This window comes from Drosophila willistoni, assembly GCF_018902025.1.
Source record: "Drosophila willistoni isolate 14030-0811.24 chromosome 2R unlocalized genomic scaffold, UCI_dwil_1.1 Seg167, whole genome shotgun sequence".
In the NCBI taxonomy this organism is placed as follows: domain Eukaryota; kingdom Metazoa; phylum Arthropoda; class Insecta; order Diptera; family Drosophilidae; genus Drosophila; species Drosophila willistoni.
The window spans coordinates 9802463-9821359 of record NW_025814050.1 but is presented as its reverse complement, the minus strand read 5'-3'; the positions used below and the strand labels follow the sequence as shown (position 1 = coordinate 9821359).

At 34.4% G+C, this 18897-nt stretch overlaps 1 protein-coding gene across 5 annotated transcripts in view; it reads left to right on the top strand.

Annotated features, from left to right (window-relative positions):
• The window catches only part of LOC6644182 (neuronal acetylcholine receptor subunit alpha-7), a 103855-nt gene that overhangs the window by 32021 nt on the left and 52937 nt on the right, over positions 1-18897 (top strand). The window lies entirely within an intron of this gene.

Below are 18897 nucleotides of genomic sequence, written 5' to 3'. Positions count from 1 at the left end.
GGATGGGGCAAGAGTATGCCGACAATAATACAATACAAGCCAAATTTCGCATACAACGAAATATTGTTAAGAAAATGTTGTTCGTTGTAATCGAATTGCGTTTTTATCGCTTAAAAATATGAAAACCCAAAAACCGAAAACGAAAAAGCTGCTGAAAATGAAACTTAAGCTACATGTGAAAGTAAAATTAATTCCAAGAATTAACCTTGATTGACATGACTGTTTGACATCATGATAAAAATCAAGATTGAAGAAACATTGCCACAAGCACTTTTTACGTAGGTACTCGAAATTAAGTTTGATATAAAATTTTAATCCTGCTTATAACATATGCATATTTAATTTTCTTGAACTCAAACCAAACTTCTTTAAAAGTAAAGTTTAAGACTTAAAATATAAAACTTTCGAGTAACCTATCGCTTATTCATGTACTATGTCATTTATTAAAATAAGAATTGAAACTTTGCGATGCCAATATATATTTATTTTCATATATTTCAAAATTATATTTATTTTCATTTAGAGGTATATAAGATCTTTAAGTTAAACATCTACATTAATAAATATATATTTTCTTGTGCTTGAATAAGGAATATGAAAAATATTGTTACGCAATTTCAAGTATACTGAAATTAAGTTGAACTTTATTAAGTCCTTATTTAGCAGTTTGGTTTCTTGATGTCTTTTGGTAGTAAATATTTAACTATTTTCAAACAGACAATTGGCCATCAACTGTCGATAAATTTTTAAACTCTTTTTAATTGTTGATGTTGGCACCTAGTTAATTAAATATTCATAACTCAATAGTTTTTTGTTTGCCTAGTCTCCCATGGCATTAGACTGATGCATGAAAAACTCGTTATTCTTTCCTTGGCCACTTCACTTAATACCAATTCTGTTATGTTTCCTTTTTTTTTTCTTCTTGTTTTTGGGTCAACTTCTTTTATTTAAGCACCCAATTTTATCACAATTTTCTTGAGACTCTCTTGAGAGGATTTGCTTTGGTCTACTACACATATAAAGACATAGCTCTTTCACCCTCTCGCTGTCTCAGTCAGTTTGATTGAGTATTAGAAATTGATCTGTATACATTTATGGGCTTGTTTACTTACGGTCAGCGTTAGTTTATTGCAAATGAAAATAAATATAAGTGTACATATATATATAAGGTTATTTCAGTCTGCACCTGAACTCTGTTTATGGCCTTTCATTTCTATGTATATGTATGTTTATATATTTTTTTTCCGGCTTCTCGATTTTATTTTTTGTTATGGCTCGTAAATATTTTATGTGCACATGCCAGCATTAAATTCTTCACACACTCTCTAGGCTTCTCTTTGACCCTAATGCCTTCCACTTAGCATCAACCTTAGTGTCAACATAATTTTATGTCGAGTCTATTTCTTCATTATATTTTTCCCTTTAGGTTTCTTTTGGAATCTGTTTCACTGTCTCTTTCCTTCCGGTAGCTGTGACAATGATTTTAATGCCATGCAACATGTTAGATACTGGCATTAGAATGTTACAGAGAGGGTGAGTGATGCAAAGAAAAATTTATCTAAGCAAAGGGCAGATTGCTGTCATTTGCAACACCTTCAATTACTTTAATGAAGGGGGTGGTAGGCAGTGGGTTAGCTGTTGTAGCAAATGCATGCAACATGCCGCAAATGTCTTAAGTGCCTCTAGGGCAGCATCGTACTCGACACATTGATGGCACTCGGCTGCCAAGGGCTGCTGTTGCTGTTGCTGCTACTGCTGCTGCTGTATGTTGCACGTGTTGAGGTTTTGTGTCGTCAACATTTGGTGCATGTGTTGGTTGGTATTTTTTGGGTGAAGGTTATCCAAGGCCTGGCAAGAGCCACACAACTTTAAAGCCATGGCGCAACCAATTTCAAGTAGTTAAAACAATCTGCAAAAACCAAAACCAACACCAACTCCCTATTTCGTTGCGAAAGCAAAGCAAAATGTGTCAAGGTCTTGAAGCAAAAAGGACTTGGGATAAACTAGATATATGTATGAAATGCGCCAAGTTCGCGTTTCGCTGAGCGCTGGCATTTAATTTAATTCTTTGGGCACAAAATTAAAAGGGTTGAAATCGAAATGGAAATGGCCAAAGATGTGAAAAAGGTGTTTACAAAGTGGAAGAGGGTAAACGTTAACTGAACGATGAATCTTTCTGTTAAGTCCAGCGAAAAAAAATAATGAAAGCAAAAAGAGAAATGCAAAACAGATGGCTAAGTCCTTGATAATTAAAAGGAACTGCTTAAGATGACTAAAGCAACTGAAGCTTTTGGCAATTGCAAAGTTTTGCTTTGAATTTCCATAAAGAACCAAATACCGGAAACCAACTTAAGCTAAAGTCTGAGCTACCAGTTCTTCATTGCTGCTAAGGACTATAATGAATATATAAAGAATTATTTTAAATAATTAATTTTTCAATCAATATGCCTTCCATTGTTTTAACCATCATAATTTATCTTTATGGCTAATAGATGGCTTACCAAAATTAAATGCGAATCAAACTTACTCTTCTCATTTTGTTAGATATTTATATAATATTTTACCCAAAAAAAATAATATAGTTTTGTCCTTAGGTAAAGTTAAAGTTACATTCATCAACTTCTTCTGTTTTGTGACGTCTCATGTCGTAACATGCTGCAGACATGCTCGCAGACATTTGTGAGATTGGTTTCTCTAGCTTTTTCCGTTCTTGCGCCCACATGACGTATGAGCAATGTGCATTCATTTGCTTTTAGATTGCTTATGCGCCACTGTCAAAATCGAACAGAACTGACATAGTATGACTTATTAGCAATGCTATATACATACATATGTATGTACACGCTGCGTATGCGTAATATACACATGTGATACAGTTTGACCGGAATGAGATTTTGGCAAAGATTGGCTAAGACACTTGTTTGATTTATGTCTGTATATCACTTTAGATGATAATGAGTGATGAGCAATATGGAAATTATATATTCCATTGAAGAGTACCAGTAAACTAAAGAATCGATTCTTTGAAAGTCTCTAAGTTTGTTCTCTAGTGTTATAAGACACCCACCTTGTCGTATAAGGGTAATTTAGGAACATATATAGTTACTCATACGCCATGTTGTGCCGCAAGCATCAGTCACTTCATCTTCATTACACAATCAGCAGCAATGACAACAAAAGCAGCCACACATGGCACATAAATTCATCAAGTCCACAGCCAAATGGGTGATGTGGCTCTTACTTTTCCACACACACACACACAAACACACACAGAGTCAGCGGGTGTGTATGTGTCTTTTGCAGTGTCTGTATCTCTTCTTATGGTCACTTTATGGCAATAATAAGACATCTTTTACTCGGAAGGTATTTCAACATTTAAAAGGGTTGCAACCACAACGCATGTAATATGTATGTATGTATGTATTTATGTATATGTGTTTGCACTATATATGATTTATGTATGTGCATGTATGTACAATAAAATGTCTTGTCAACATTTCATAACTCACTTTGTAGGCTCTGCTTTTGCCGTCCCAGTATTCTCTCCTCTCTCTCTCGGTGTCCCTCTGACTGTTTGCCAGTTCCTGTTTGTGCAGGGCCAACACAATGGCCCAGGCCCAGACACCTCTTTACATGTATATGAATAGCGGTAAACAGACACGCACAACTGTCTGTCTTGCAGTCTTTCTGTCTCACTGTCTCTCTGTTTGTCTGACTGTCAGTTTGTTTGTCAGCCTCTTTCTTTTTTTCTTTCATTCATTCATTCGTTGGTTCGTTCATTTGTAACTGTAAATGTACAGCATGTAGCAATAAAACATTTTTCATATAGTTTTGCCACACACACACACACACAGACACATACACATGTATGTATATAGAAATAATGACAATAATAATAATGATGATCAAAATGATGATGACACCAGTCCGACAGCCTCCCCTCTCCCCATCCGGCACTTTTTTGAACAAATGTGTATATGTATGTGTTAATCAAGAAAGGAAATTCAATTGGTTCATTCAAATGATTTAAATTTTCCTCTCACACACAATCACACAATTCGAATATTTTTGTGCAAAATTGATTTTTCAAGCACTTTCCATTTCCTTCCTTTCGTATTTTATTTAAACAACTTCTTCTCATTCTCTATGTTTTGTCTCTTTCATTCAAATTAGCTTTCAACTTTTGTGTATTTTCAATTATTTCAAGTACTCCACAGAGAAAAAGTGAGCAAGGCACGCAGAGACAAAAAATAAAATAAAGAGAAAGAGAGAGAGAATTGATGAAATTTTACTGTCGCCAGGTGTATTTCGTGTGTGTTTGTGTTTGTTTGTCTTTCTGTGAGAGATTGTTTGGCTCTGCTTTGTGTATGCTTGTCAATGTACTTGTATTTTGTCTCATATCGCATCTCTCACCTCAGTAGCACTCTCCCCCCTCTCTCTCTCACTCTCTTTGTACCTGTCTTGTTGTTTGGGTCTAGGTTTGTGTTTTTTCTTTTGGTTCGACTTTTTTATGCTTGTAATTTTACACCAAACACCATCAAATGGCAATTTTTACGTTTATCTCAAATGACATTTATGTTTCCCAATGGTTACATTTTATATCAAATTGAAATTGTCCAACAAACATTTCTCTTCCTCTCTCCCATTCTCTCTCTCTGTTTTGCTCTTTGAATGACTCTCGATTTCCTGTCTCCATTGTTTATATATTTTTTTTTTTGTTTTGGCGTGACTTAGCATTTTGATGCAGAATAGCCAGAGGCTTCTGGCAAAGTGAATTTTTAATAGCATTATGAATTTCTATTAAAGACTTTTCAGAAAATACTTTATTAGGATGAGCATAGAACAGAAAATGTTTTTTTTTATTTCGATTATAAATTCATATATTTAACTTTTCCTACTTGACCATCAATCGATTTTTATCAAATGAAGTTCTTCAACAACTCAACAACTGAATTGCTTGAGTGAAATTGTTTTTATTGATGTATCTATTAAAATTTATTTACCAAACTTGATAGCTTTCATTTGTTTTTATCACCAAGCAATTGATCGGAGTGGTTCATAAATTTTTTAACAAGATGAGATAACATAAATTTAAAAATATTCAATTTAAAACTATTGTTAAATTGAAGCTTCAATTGTAATTTGTCTTAAATGTTTAAGAAAATACAAATATTTGACACAGGTCGACTGAAACTTCTTTTGTCATATTAGTTTGCTGGTCAATATGTTTATTTGAATGTTGCAAAAAGAAGTATTTTTTGGCACCCAAACTTCTTTTGCTAAAATTTGCATATGCCTACATATTTTAAATATTCGTTAGTTTTCATAAATCTGTTTCATTTGAAATCTTGTTACATATATTGCATGTGATTTCCCTTGCTTTGCATTATAAAGTTTTCGAGTTGGCAAAAAGGCTTCGCACATTTGCGGCATGAAAAACTTTTGTGTGCATCCCCGCACACACATACACTCAACCGATGAATCTCTACCAAAAACTTTGTCTAATTATGCGCAAAAATTTCTCAGAAGTGACCATAAAAGTCAAGTTAAAAAGGTTCTTTTGGGCAACTTTCAGCCATTAGCAGAAGGAAGAGGACAAAGTAAAGCACGGAACGCTAAGAGAAAGATGAGGAAAGGGTAAAGTATAGCAAAATGATGGTGGTCAGTAGGAAGGAGGGGGTGTATGAGGAAAGATGCAATGCGTTAACAAATGCGTGTCAAGCTAACTTTTTAATTACGTTTAATTAAGAGTGGCCACCAGCAGCATAACAACAATAGCAAAAGCAAAGTTAAGTAAATAAACGCAGCAGCTGCCAATAGGCAAAAGCGCAGAAAGTTATGCTACAGTATTTTTCTTTCTCTTTCTTCACTCTCTTTATCATTTCATCTTTTCCCCTACAGCCAGCAGTATATTTTTTGCCACTTTTTTGTTTTTTTTTTCTGTCATAATTAAGCATCATCCGAGTGCTGCGGGTCAGCACTTGGCCAGTTAAATGCAGCTGCTACGGACTGCCTTTCCCTTCCCATGTAGCCTCACTCTCGTTATGTGGGCCTCTGTCTCTGGGCTGTCTCCTAATTCTGTGTATGTTCACTACATGAGCCTCAGAATGATGTTGTACAACATCATTAAATTGTTTTCCCTAGTTGCATGTCAGGCCAGAGACAGCAACTGACAATTGTAAACGAATCCTGCCTGTTCCACCAGAACCATTTCCTTCACTGCCGTTGCCTCTTGTCATCTTCTCTACTTGTCTGTGGCGTTTTATAATATATATATATATTCTCGTACATATATGTCGTATCGTTTTCTCGTATTGCTCGCCTTAAATGTTATTTGTGTTTTGTGCGCTTTTCAGCATTTTGCTCACGAAATTTGTTATTGAAAACAACTCTTCGAGGACCCGACCGACATGACTTTACTTGACTTGCATGCGAGTGTGCCAAAAGTGAGAGAGACGGATAGTGAAAGAAAAATAGACAGACAGAGAGAGGGAGAACTAGCGAACAGAGTGGATAAACATAATATTGTATGCATTCCATAAAAGCCAAAGCTGTCAAAAGTGATGACACATTTTGCATGAAGAACCCTTGAGACGGAAATCAAAACTATATCTGGCATCGTAGAAACTTTCAATTAGAAACTAAATTGTTATTGAATTTAGCAAATGGTTGAATAGCTGTAATTGCTATTTACAACTTATATTAATAAACATTTAAAATAACATTAATTCTGCTCATAATATCAGTTGCTAAGTAATCATAAGATCTTCTAGTATTTACTTAGCTTTTGCTACAAACAAGCACCGATAGCTTTCACTTGGACTTAATTTTAATTGAAAAAAATTAGTAAATACTTAAAAAGGTCTTTAACCACTTACAAAGTCAATATAAAGTTTTGCTGAATAAATTAGGTTATATTTGAAAGAAGCTATTAACATTTCGTCATCACTGTCATTCGCAACAAAAAAAAAAATACAAAGAAATTGTATGTACGTATGAGCTTCGGTGTGTTTTGTGTTTGAGTGTGTGTGTGTGTGTGTGTGTGTAGTTTATTTGCCAGCAAACATGATGATGCATCTCATACTGCATGAATGGCTTCATATTCTTCTAGCTCGTTCTCATCTTTCATTTCGTTCAGTTATCCCTTTTTGCGATCCTCTTTCCTTCTATTATGGTTGCTGTCTGCTGTTGTTCTTGTTGTCGTTGTTTGCACATTTGCCCAATGAAGCGCATCATCACGACTTAAGGGCGGGCAATAAAACAAAAAAAAAAACTAACTTGGCATCGGCATTTTCACGGCTCGTCAATGTCTCAATGCATCAAGCCAGCAATTTACACTCAATTGCGCAATTAAAGAGCAGCAGCTTCGTGTTGTAATTGTGAAGGTCATCGGCAATAAAGAATAGTTTCTCATCGAAGAAGAAGAAGGCCGACCGAGTTAATAATAATAATCAATAAATGCAATGCCCCTAACCTTTCAACCTTTCTCCCTTTTGTCGCTTTTACTCTGCAAGTCTCTCTATCTCTCTTTTTCGCAGTCGACCGCCATTGAAAAATATATAATAAAAATTCCATTGCATACAACGAAGCGTTCTAAAGCAAAGGCTAACTCTCTGTATGTGTCGCTATGCCAATCGATAACTTTTTGCATAGATGCTGCATGCTGATGTGGGTGCAGTCCCTGCACCCTCCATCTCTACCTTTTAACTAAAACTTTAAATGAAAAACTTTAAGTGCCATGAGGCAACTACACATGAATCTGCACAGTGGTTTATCTCTTACATCAATATAGTAAATCAAATAAATCACAATAAAAAAATTTTACTTATGTTTTTAAAAGACTCCCATAATGCAATTTTCTTTAGTTTAGTTATAATAAGGCTTTCGGCGTAATAAAAGTAGTCAAGCTTAGATTCTAAATATAAGCTCCTTGCAGATAAGATATCATGTAGTTCCATTCGCAAACCAGCATCTGAATAAGAACATATATGAGTTGAAACTTTAGTTTCAGCTTTAGCTTTAGTTTAGTTTTTATTTATTCCTTTGTATTCTTTGTTACTCGCGCAAATTTACATTAAAAGATGTTTAAATTAAAAATTTCCTCAAATTATCTTGTTTTAATAATTTATGCCCACTCGTAAATAGTCAAATATTTTAAAATGAACTCACAAATCGCCACTTTATTCATATATATTATTAAAATAGTTTTGTTCAAATATAAATGTATCTATTTATAAAAACAGTGCATTATTTCAATCATTTATTTCATACATTTTTAATGTATTAAACACACAATATCTAATGTATCTAATGCGTTATTAATAAATTTAGTTCAGTCAACAAATTTCACCATACAATCGAAATATTTCTAAATATTTAATGCAATTTCCCAATGATTTGTTTAATTTATAAATATTTTTGTCAACTCTAAAACAAATATAATTATCGTTCTATTTATAATTATTGTTAATTTTAAATATTATTTAAAAAGGTCTAAGCAACATTTTGCGTTTAAAAACCACTATGTCAATGTTATGGCCAAAACAGGCAAACACTCTCATACACACACACACACACACACATGCATGAAACTTGGTGCTTTCGCTTCGAGCTGTTTATCAATGCAAATATTTTGCATACGCCACGTTGCACGTAAATTGCAAGTGCACATCCGTTGACGGTCGAGGGTGAAATCTTCTCATGGCTTCAATCCTTTGTGCTGGGTCCTTTTTATACTATACAAGTAAATACATACACACACAGTGCATGTTGGCCGCTGAAAGGCCTAAAACTGCGTGGTGTGTATGTGTGTGTATGTGTGTGCTAAAAGTCAGTGTATAAAGGGAAACGTGGCTAACAGACAAGCCCTGGGCAAAGCCTCAGTTTCACACTCCGCTTCGTCAGTCCTTTGGTTATTTAAATGTAAACTTTGTTTGCGTTGGGCATTTTTAATGAAAAGCTAAAGCCAAAAAGGTAGACAGCCAAGGCCTAGGCTAGGCTAAAAGCTCAGCCACCACGATGACGGGCATCAAGAAAATATGCTTAAGTAAAATGAGCAATTAAGGATTATTGCTCGGTTTGCCCATTTAAATTATGAGGCAATAACTGAAAAGGCAAAGCCAACGATGACGGCCGGCTAAAGCCTTTCAAGCTATATAAATGTGAGAAAAGTTTCTGCAATAAGTGTGCAAGCCGAGTAAAAGGACCAAGTAGAATAAGAATTCTTGTTGCAAGAAGCAACAATTGACTCCAACTGTTTAAAGAGGCAAATATTGGAATTTATTGTAATTAATTACTTAGTTTAAGAATGAGAATAATCATTATACTTTTACCTTGGTTCAAGGCGACAATGCCTTTAATTAGAAGTGTATAAACATTATTAAATAGCATTAGCAAAACGAGAGAAATTTAATGAATATTTTTAGACTAACTTTTGGTTTCACAAATATCTCATGGAACCTTTTAAAAATCTTTATATAAGTATTACACACACTTTTCCTGGCTCAAAAAAGATTTAAAGATCGTATAAAAATTATAAAATTATAAATCTTCATCCATATAATCAGATTAATGTTGACATGGTGTACTATATTGCTAAAGGAAATTGAATGAAAGGCGATTTCAGTTAAACCCATTTGATATTTTCATGCTCGTTTTTGGTTCTGTAGTTTTTTAAATGAATCTACAATCTTTTAACATTCTTTGTCCCCTTTGCTTGCTGCATTCTTTGTGTATTTTCATTGCAATCTTTTTTTTTTTGCCTTATTTTCTTCTATTGCTTCTGTTTGCTTGAGCAGAAAAGCAGAGTAAATTGATATCGTTTCCTTTTGCCCTTTACGGCTAGCTTGACTGTACATCAAAGCAATTTCTTAGACACCTCTTAGCCGGGTCGATGCTCTTGCCTGCCACTATGTTGTTGCTGCTACTATGTTGTTGGCTAGGCAACAACAAAGTTGCATAAACTTTGTTAACATATGGCCATAGTTTCCACTGCCTTCCAGTTGACGCTGTCAGCTGCTGTTGCAGCCGTTACTGATGCTTCTGCTGCTGCATTCCTCTTTTGCCGTTCGTTTGTTTATTTGTTTGTTTTGCAGCTCTTTGCAACTTTTAGCACTTGCAACAAAGTGCAATATTTGAACTCCTCGAGGCGTGGCACTTAGACACAGATGAGTTGAGAGAAAGAAAGAGAAAGAGGGATTGTTTGTGACAGAAAGGGAGCATTGCAGAGGATGTGTCACATGTCACAATGAAAAGGCCAAAGCCATGCAACTTCAACTAAGGCAGAGTGACAATAATTATGGCGGCGATAATCAAATTCACAGGAGCAACCGCCCACGCGGTGCACATTTTGCAAACCGTCTGCAACCCACTTTAGCATGCACCACAAGCCAACAGAGAAAGAATGCAGAAAAACAACAAGGAAGGAAAATAAACAACAACAAAAGAAAAGAAAAGGAAATGGCAACAAACCCGCAACAGCAACTCGAGGCAAGTGGCCTTAGAATTGGATGGGGCTGGGTTATCCAGGCCTCAGCTCGCAAACAATGCCGAACACCAAGAAAAAGAAATTAAAACTTGAGCACAGTTAAATAAAAAAATTTGCTCAGGCGCCAAAGTAGAAGGCAAAGAAAAAAAAAAAACAATAATATTCCCTTTGTTTTCTGTTTGCTTAAGCAAAATTATACCCTGTAAAGTAGCCGTAAAAGCCATTAAATTACCAAACAAAAAAAAACATACATAGCTACTGAAAAGAATGCTTCAAAGCTTTCTAAGTAAAACTCGTCCACTCAAAGTTTTTAATATATTTCACTGGTATTAGTTAAATACAATCAAATTTAATTCTAGTTCTTTAACAATTTTTAATAGTTAAAAATTTGAAATTAAAAAAACCGTATATAAAAAATAGAAATGGCCAAACTCAAATCGTAAAAATCGTTGAAAAAGAATTATATTTTTATAGGATGACCTTTTACTTTTAAAGATGGAACATAAATAAAACTTTGAATTTTTAAGAGGTTTTTCAATAAATAAAAACTTTAATTCGAGAAGCTAGTAATTACGCTTACTGCTGCTTTAATAAAAAAAAATTATTAAACGATTTCTAACTTGTCGCATTTAAGTCTTAAAACTCATAACCATTTTAATTCTTATCTGTGGTATGGTAAAATTTTTTCTCTGATTGCTAAAAGATTTGTTAAAGATTTTTGTAAGATTTTCTTGTATAGTTTCAGGGTATTGGCAAACTTGTACCTAGATTTTGCAACTTATTTTTCACCCAAGGTCCATTCTTGGCTTCAGTTGATGCATTGTTGGAAATGCAACGATTCATTAGTAGCCTTTTCTTTACCACGAGCAACATCATGGCGAAGGAGTTCTAGTCAGTTGCCAGTCAGTCACAGAGTCAGCCAGTCAGATGATCAGTCAGTCAGTAGTCGGTGGCATGGCAAGTTGGATAGGAATTACTTCCGCTTCGCTTAATTGCATTAAACAAACAGCGGAGCAGGCCAAAGATACATACATACACACAATGGATAGACAGATGTATGAAAGCTTAAGCGAAAAGTTTTATATATACACTTTTTTTTTTTGGAAACTCTGCCAGTGAGAGACCCCCTTTAACCTCAATTTCTCCATCTCTCCCTCACTCTTAGTCAGTGTTTCTCTTGGCAGTCAGTCATGGCAAACCGCAGACACGTTCACACATGAGTTGCATTCAATTTTTGTTGCTTGTTCTGTTGCTGTTGCTGCTGCCGCTACTTTTGTTGTAATTGCATTATTTTCATTAACAAAAGTTCAACTTGGCAGAAGGCAAGTTTGCATTTCCGGGACAATAGTATACGTTTTTTGTTTTTGTTTCTCTTTTTTGCCTTCGTTCTTCTTCCTCTTTTTCGCGCACCACTTGAAGAGGCGATGCCTTGCTGTGTGTGTGTGTGTGTGTGTGTGTGTGAGTGTGGGTGTGGCGGCGTATAAATGGGTGGCTAGATGCTTGGTGGTGGGTTTGGTTGATGCTGTTTGTAAGTGTTGTTGCCTCTCAACCATAATAAACTTTAATTAAAATGCATAAAAGCTGGAAAACTATGAGTCTGTGTGCGTGTGAGTGTGTGTGTGTATGAGTTTTGCATGTATTAAACTAAATCGAGCGAATTGCAATCAATTTAATTAAGGTATATAACATTTAATGTTCTTATGCATAATGCCAGAGAGTCCGGAGTGGTAACGTATGCGATTCCAGTATTGTCAGTAATTTAACATTACCCATGGTAATGAAGTGAGAGCAAGTGAATAACTGAACTGAGTGATTGACTGAATGAGTGTGTAGTTAAGTGCATTACTAACTATATTCATTTAATGCGAAATGCGTTAAGCGAATGAGAATTCGCTGGTAATCACTGCGATACCTATATATTCATATTATATAGAATTAAATAAACAGAAATACTTATTTATTTGTGGTTTTATTTTTCTAAATACATTTTTACGTGACATTTTATAGTAGTAAATTTCTTTTCTAGCTAATATCAAGATAGTCTTGCTGTAAAGCATTTGTTTGTAGAAGGTTTTTCTAAGAAAAAAATCAAAAATTGAAATTAAAACTGACATCTCAATCCAGCATTTTATTTAATTTCTAGAGCAAATATATACCTATAATTTCAGATTAAAGTAGTCAAAGATGAGAATATTTTCTGATCACAAATAGCTTCTTCGTGAAGAGTAAGTGGTAGCCACGACTTGTATAAGTGACTTGCCCATAAATCCTTGCTTAAATATAGGGTGAATGCTTTTGAGGTCAAATTTTTAATCATACACGTCTATAGTTTAACCTATTCATCTGGTATTGAATAAAAATGTGATTTGCAGCTTATGAAGGAACCATTTTCATGTTTTCTTTTAATAAAGTATGAAAACGTCAACAAACAATTAACAATTATTTAACGAAAGTCCTCAAAAGAGACTTATTAAGATGATTTCTCTTAAAATCCATCCATTTACTGGATAGGTCGTCTTTTCCAATAATATTCCCAGTTTAAAACTAATGTATTGCTAATTTGAAGATAATCTCAAAATATGTATTGATAAAAAGCTATAACTTTCTAACTTAATAAATTTATTTAATTTTCAAATTGTTTGGTCAAGCCAAAAAGTAGCCCATCAGTATTAAAAACCGTAATTCCATCGAATACATTTCGTTACATTCTCAAATAATTTCATAAACTTACCTTCAATAGGTAAATGAAGTCATTTGTTTTATTCCAATGAACAATAATTTTCGTCGAATTTTAACTCAATGATATATTTTACATTTCGAAACATTTTCATTCATAATTTAATTAGCCGAGCTATTCAAATGAAATCATTTCAGGCGTGAAATCATTGACAAATTTTACCTTAAACAACTTCTATTCACAACTAAAATTCGAAAACCCAAAATGCAAAAGTTCATCTAACAAATATATATTACAATTGTATAAAAGAACAAAAACTTATTTCCCCTTTTCAGTTAGCTGGAATGGGGGAATAGGGATGTCAAATGAGTGCGAGTTGGATTTCCAGTCAAAATGACAAATGAAACTCAAAAGTTTAATGAACCGCAGTCAGCATAATGAGCAGGAATGGTAGTAGAAATTCTCTAAAACGAAGTACCAGGAGGATGGCAATTAAATTTTCCTAAGCTGCTCAGCATATATATATATGTATATATTTCTATATATATACATCTAAGTCATCAGCATTGCCAGTCGTCCGACAATAATAGTCACGCGGAGCAGTTGTCAAAATTAACTAAATGCGAAGCTGCTCATTAATCTCTGTCTATCCTGTAACCAAGAAGAACCAGAGCAACAGCATCAGCAAAAGCGCCAGCAGGCAAGAGTCGAAATGAATGGCCAGTCTACTGGACCAAAAAATGTGCACAATATACTCGTAATAAAAATGAAAAATCTACTCAAAATGACAGCAAAAAGTTGCGTCTGGTGCGTGTCTTGGCAAAAAAAGGAAAAAAATAAAAACAATAACAATAATAAAAATGAGCAGAAAAACAAAAACAAAAAACGGAATTGGACAATGAACAGCAGCAGCATTCTGCAAATGCAAGTTATTTTTGGAGAGTTAATCATTTTATTTTAGCCATTTGTTTTACTGTGTATGCCATAAATGTTCCAGCAACAACAAAAAGTAACGCATACGCAGCGTTGAACATTTAATTAAACACAACCAAATTGAAACACATAAATTAGGCAACCTCTAAATGTTAATATCATGTATGTGGTAGTCATTTCTATTTAAAATTTTACACTGACTGACTTATTTTGAAATTGGAGAAGGTATTTTATCACAAAATCTATTTAGTGTCCAAGTAAAGCTTTTAAGATGTATAAAATATAATATATGTAAATTATTATGTCTTTTAAAAAATTATATTAAAAAAGGTGTTAGAAATATCTTAACTGAAATTTAATTTCTATTAAATTTTCGAAAAGTTAGGGACCTTTTAAAAAGTATTTGACATTTTGTTTGCAATTGTTTATTTTTTAGAACATATAATATTCTGCATACAAAAGGCTAGAAGGAATATTCAGTCTCATTTAAAGCAGGAAGGTCTTTTCAATATACATATTTCATTCATATTGACCCTTCATTTCCTGCTTTTTGCGTACAGTCATTTGCCTTTGTGGACATTCCTAAGCTTTGATCAAAGCGAACATTGCCTATTTATACCACATATGACATTTAATTATTTTGCTCTTTGACTTGTCAATGGAATTTTCATCGACAATATATGTAGGAAAACTGTGTGTGGGAGTGGTGGTTGATGTGTAAACTGTGAAATATGTCAATCAGTTGCATGACAATTAATTAAATTGCCTTTAGTTTCTTTGGTTTAGTTTTACATACATTTGACACATTTAAAGTTGACTTGTATTCGGGCTTTGATTTCATTGATTCCATTTGGCTGAATACCTGACCAAAAGTCCCATTGGTTCTCAATTATTTAAACTTGACTATTCTGGACTTCTTTGGCCTGGATTCATAGCGCCAGCTACTAAGCAATGCACTCGAGCACCACATATGTATATAAATAATGCACACACATGTACACACAGTGTGAGAGAGAAAAACCCAAAGTGAGTACAGTGAGAAAACAATTGAGAATTCCCCACGTGCCGGCCATGTGTCGGCAATTGAAACTCAATTTAGTCAACTGGCAAAACACAACCACACAATCCTTGAGAGAAAGAAAGAGGACAGAGTGTGAGAGAGAAAGCGACACTCTGTACTCGACACTTCATGTCCCTGTTCACCCTATATCTTATACTCTGCACTCTGCAGCACATTGGTAGCCGCAAAAATTTTAAGAAAAAAAAAGAGCCTGGAAAATGCATTTTACAATTTTCACGCCAATTGCCATAAAAGCCCGTAAGTGATATACTTAAATGGCACCGCTGCACTCATTCGAGCATTGCCATTTCTCCCATCTGGGTCTCTTCTCTGACAGAGATTCGAAATTTTTTGCACAAATTGCTTGTCTTCTGGGTCTATGTATGTATATATTCGCCTCACGTTTTTGGGCAATGTGTCGCGACAAATCAACAAGGCGACACACCATGTTTTGGCCCACAAATTGTATAGGCCAATTCTGCCTTCTGTTGGGCAATTAAATTGCCCTGTTTCGCGTTTATCGTTTTTCCTGTTTTTTTCTCCTCCCTCTCACTTCCTCTTCCTTTTTTGGGAAAACTTTAAAATAAATAGCCAAACAAGTACAATTAATGTGAATTTATTTTACGAACTCATTTGGCGGTAATTGCTTGGGCCATTGTCCAACAAAAATATGCGAAACATTTGCCAATTGTGGGGTGACTGACGGCCAGAGAGTAAGTTGAAAAGTTTGCCATATGTTTGCTTAGGTCTCTGATTTAAAGAGTTTGCTTCAGTTCATGCTTAAATTCGTAATGCAGTTGACTGGTTTGATTTACACTTGATTGGTTTGCATTATCTAGTTATTTTTATGGCTTAGTTTATGGAACACCAGGAGGTTAGTTGTTTTTAAGACTTAAAGATAAAGAGCTATTGTTTGAAAAAGCATTTTCTGTCGTTAAATAGATAGATGTTCTTCTATTTATTTTCTTATTTATGTAATTGGGGTTGCTTTAATATTTGTTCAATTGATGTACTTAGATTAATTTTGCACTTTATCATTAGAGATAAATTGAAACAAGGAGAATTTGCGGATTACCCAAATTGAAGGTTTATATTTTCATTTGTAAGATATTTCTAACGATTTTGAATATAACCGATTCGTATTATCCAGTTGCATAATTCAACTCTTGACTATTACTTACTTGTGTTCTTTGAATTCGATCTTATTGAAGTTTGGGGACATGATGTCTTACATTAAAAACTATTTCTTCAGGATACTCCAACTCTTATAATTACTTTTTTTATAGCACTAAGCGATATATAGTGGAGCAATCCGACTAATTTTGATATTATATCTACTAAAACCAAGTTTTATCCCAATAGCATTCAAATTGGGAGCGTAAAGTTGCTTCGAATAAAAGAACAAACGGAAATGTCTCCTTCTTTAGATTACAAACATTTGAAGAATTTTCGAATACCCTCTCACAATATTAATGATTCACATTTTCAAATTGGAATACAGTTTTCTCGCTCATTGTACTTTGCTGCTCCCTGTCATTAAGTTATTAAATGACCCTCTTTAGTAAGCATAATGCTCGTAATTTCCATAGAATTTGCTGCCTACTTATTTACAATAAATTGTTGGACAGCCTACGCAGTAAAAGGCTTAACACGATGTCCCCACGCCCTGAGTGTGAGAAGCAACGGGAAAGGGAAAGGGGAAAAAAAAAATCTTGCATGGCATATACATACCTCTCATACTTTCTTCACCACTTTCATTCCCCCAATGCCCTTCGTGCAATGCAGAAGCTCAACCGTTTTGCCATCATTTAAGCTGTTTTACGACCTACAATTGTGTGGCCTCTCCATCTACCATTCGGCGAACTGTAAATAACTTTTGCTTATATTTCGGAACATTTATTGGTGACGTAAACGGCGCTTGTAGCCTCACTGGTTTTTCGGTTTTGGTTTGCCAACGTTGCCATTTGGCCAGGATGTTGAGCTGGTTGACGACTGTTGGCTTGGTTGGTTGGTTCAATGGCTGGATGGTTGGTGGCTTGGTCTTATTGCCGATTTTTACTCGTGTTAATTTCCTGTAACGCGATATTACAAAGATCCCGCGGGCAAAGGCTTTAACTCTCACGAGTCTCATCCTCTGACACTTTTGTCCCTACGCTTTTCTTCTTATTTTTTTTTTTTTTGAAGGTTTATGTATGACAGGTTTATGTCTTTGCCTGAGAATTGGTCTTCTAAAACTCATAAAAAAAAAAGGAAACCTAACTAAGCTCAGCATGCATTTTGTGTGGTGGCGGCTACATAAAATATGATGAAGGGCACTTAAGGCGGCTTGAGTCTCAGCTTGATTCACTCATGCTGACAGCTATCAAATATGTACACAACATGCATAAATGAATGAGTCATACACAGACGCTTAAGGGGCCAAAAAAAGGGTGGTAATAGGGAGGAGTGGTAGGGTAGGGGATAGGACTAGCTTGCCTTTTGTTTCATAAATATTAAAGTGGGCAAACCTTTGGAAACGCCATTTTCCAGTTTTGTGTCACAAAATACAAATTTTCTTAGCCTAGTTTTCATAGCTAAAGTCAGGCAAAAACACCTGCAATACACATACAGAAAAACAGTTTGGCACTTGGAAAAATGTGAGAAATTTATAGAAAATATGCAATAGCAAAAATTCTCTAGCAATTTTCTAGTTTGAAGTTTTGCAATTGCAGCTGCAGTTGCTTTTGCAGTTGTTTGCTTTTGTAAACCATAATTCAAGCTTATTTTCTGTGCCAGAAAACTGTCAGCATCGAATGTGGTTGAAATATATTTCATCAACTCCCACTCCCCTTTAAACCCCTTCCACTGCATAGAAGGATAAAAGTTTTCGGGCTCTAAGTTGAAAATATGCAGAATATTAATAATATTTTAGGACTGCACAGGCTGCAGTGACTAAGCAATATTTTTAATAGACTAACTAAAGCAACGAAGTCTAATAAAAATTTTGAAATGTTTGCGTATTAACTCCTGAATAGAAAAATTGTCAACTTGGGTTACCAACTTAACCAAACTCTAGCAGTTTCTTCAGTTAGTCAAACGTATAACAATTTCTCTTATTTTACCACAAATTTTTAAGAAAGATTGTAGCTATAAAATGATTCATCTTTAAGTTCTTAGTTCACAATATATAAGTTTGATTAATTATATCAAAGATTAATTATATTATGAAGAGATAGACGCCAAAGACACATTTCAGATTAAAGTTCAAATATTCATATGCTCAATATACTTAAACCAAATGAAATCAAAACCAAATTGTAGATACTTGCTTTCGGTTTGTAGTCATAGTATTACAGTCATCAATATCTACAGATTGACAGAGAGAGAGAGCGAGCCCCTAAGTTCAGGTTTTGATGTTGATTAAAACCAGACTTTATTGGTTTTTCAATGTTTCGTTCTGGCCATTTCAGTCTGGCATTCTCTTCACAGAGTTATTTGCAACTAGTTTGTGCCTCTGCAATAACTAGAATCAAGCCGACCGTGTCATCAGGTAAAATATGGCCCAAGAATTATTTTCACTAACCAAAAATGTAAAGGTGTAAATTTCTAACTTCTAACACATTTAGTTAGTGTTAGAGTTAGTTAACATTGTCTATTAAGTAGCATAAATTTATAAGAATTTTTCCAATTTTTATTGTTTAAAAAGTTTCTTGCTTAGGAAATATAAAATATCATGTCCAAATTTTCTCTTCGACCTTTGAC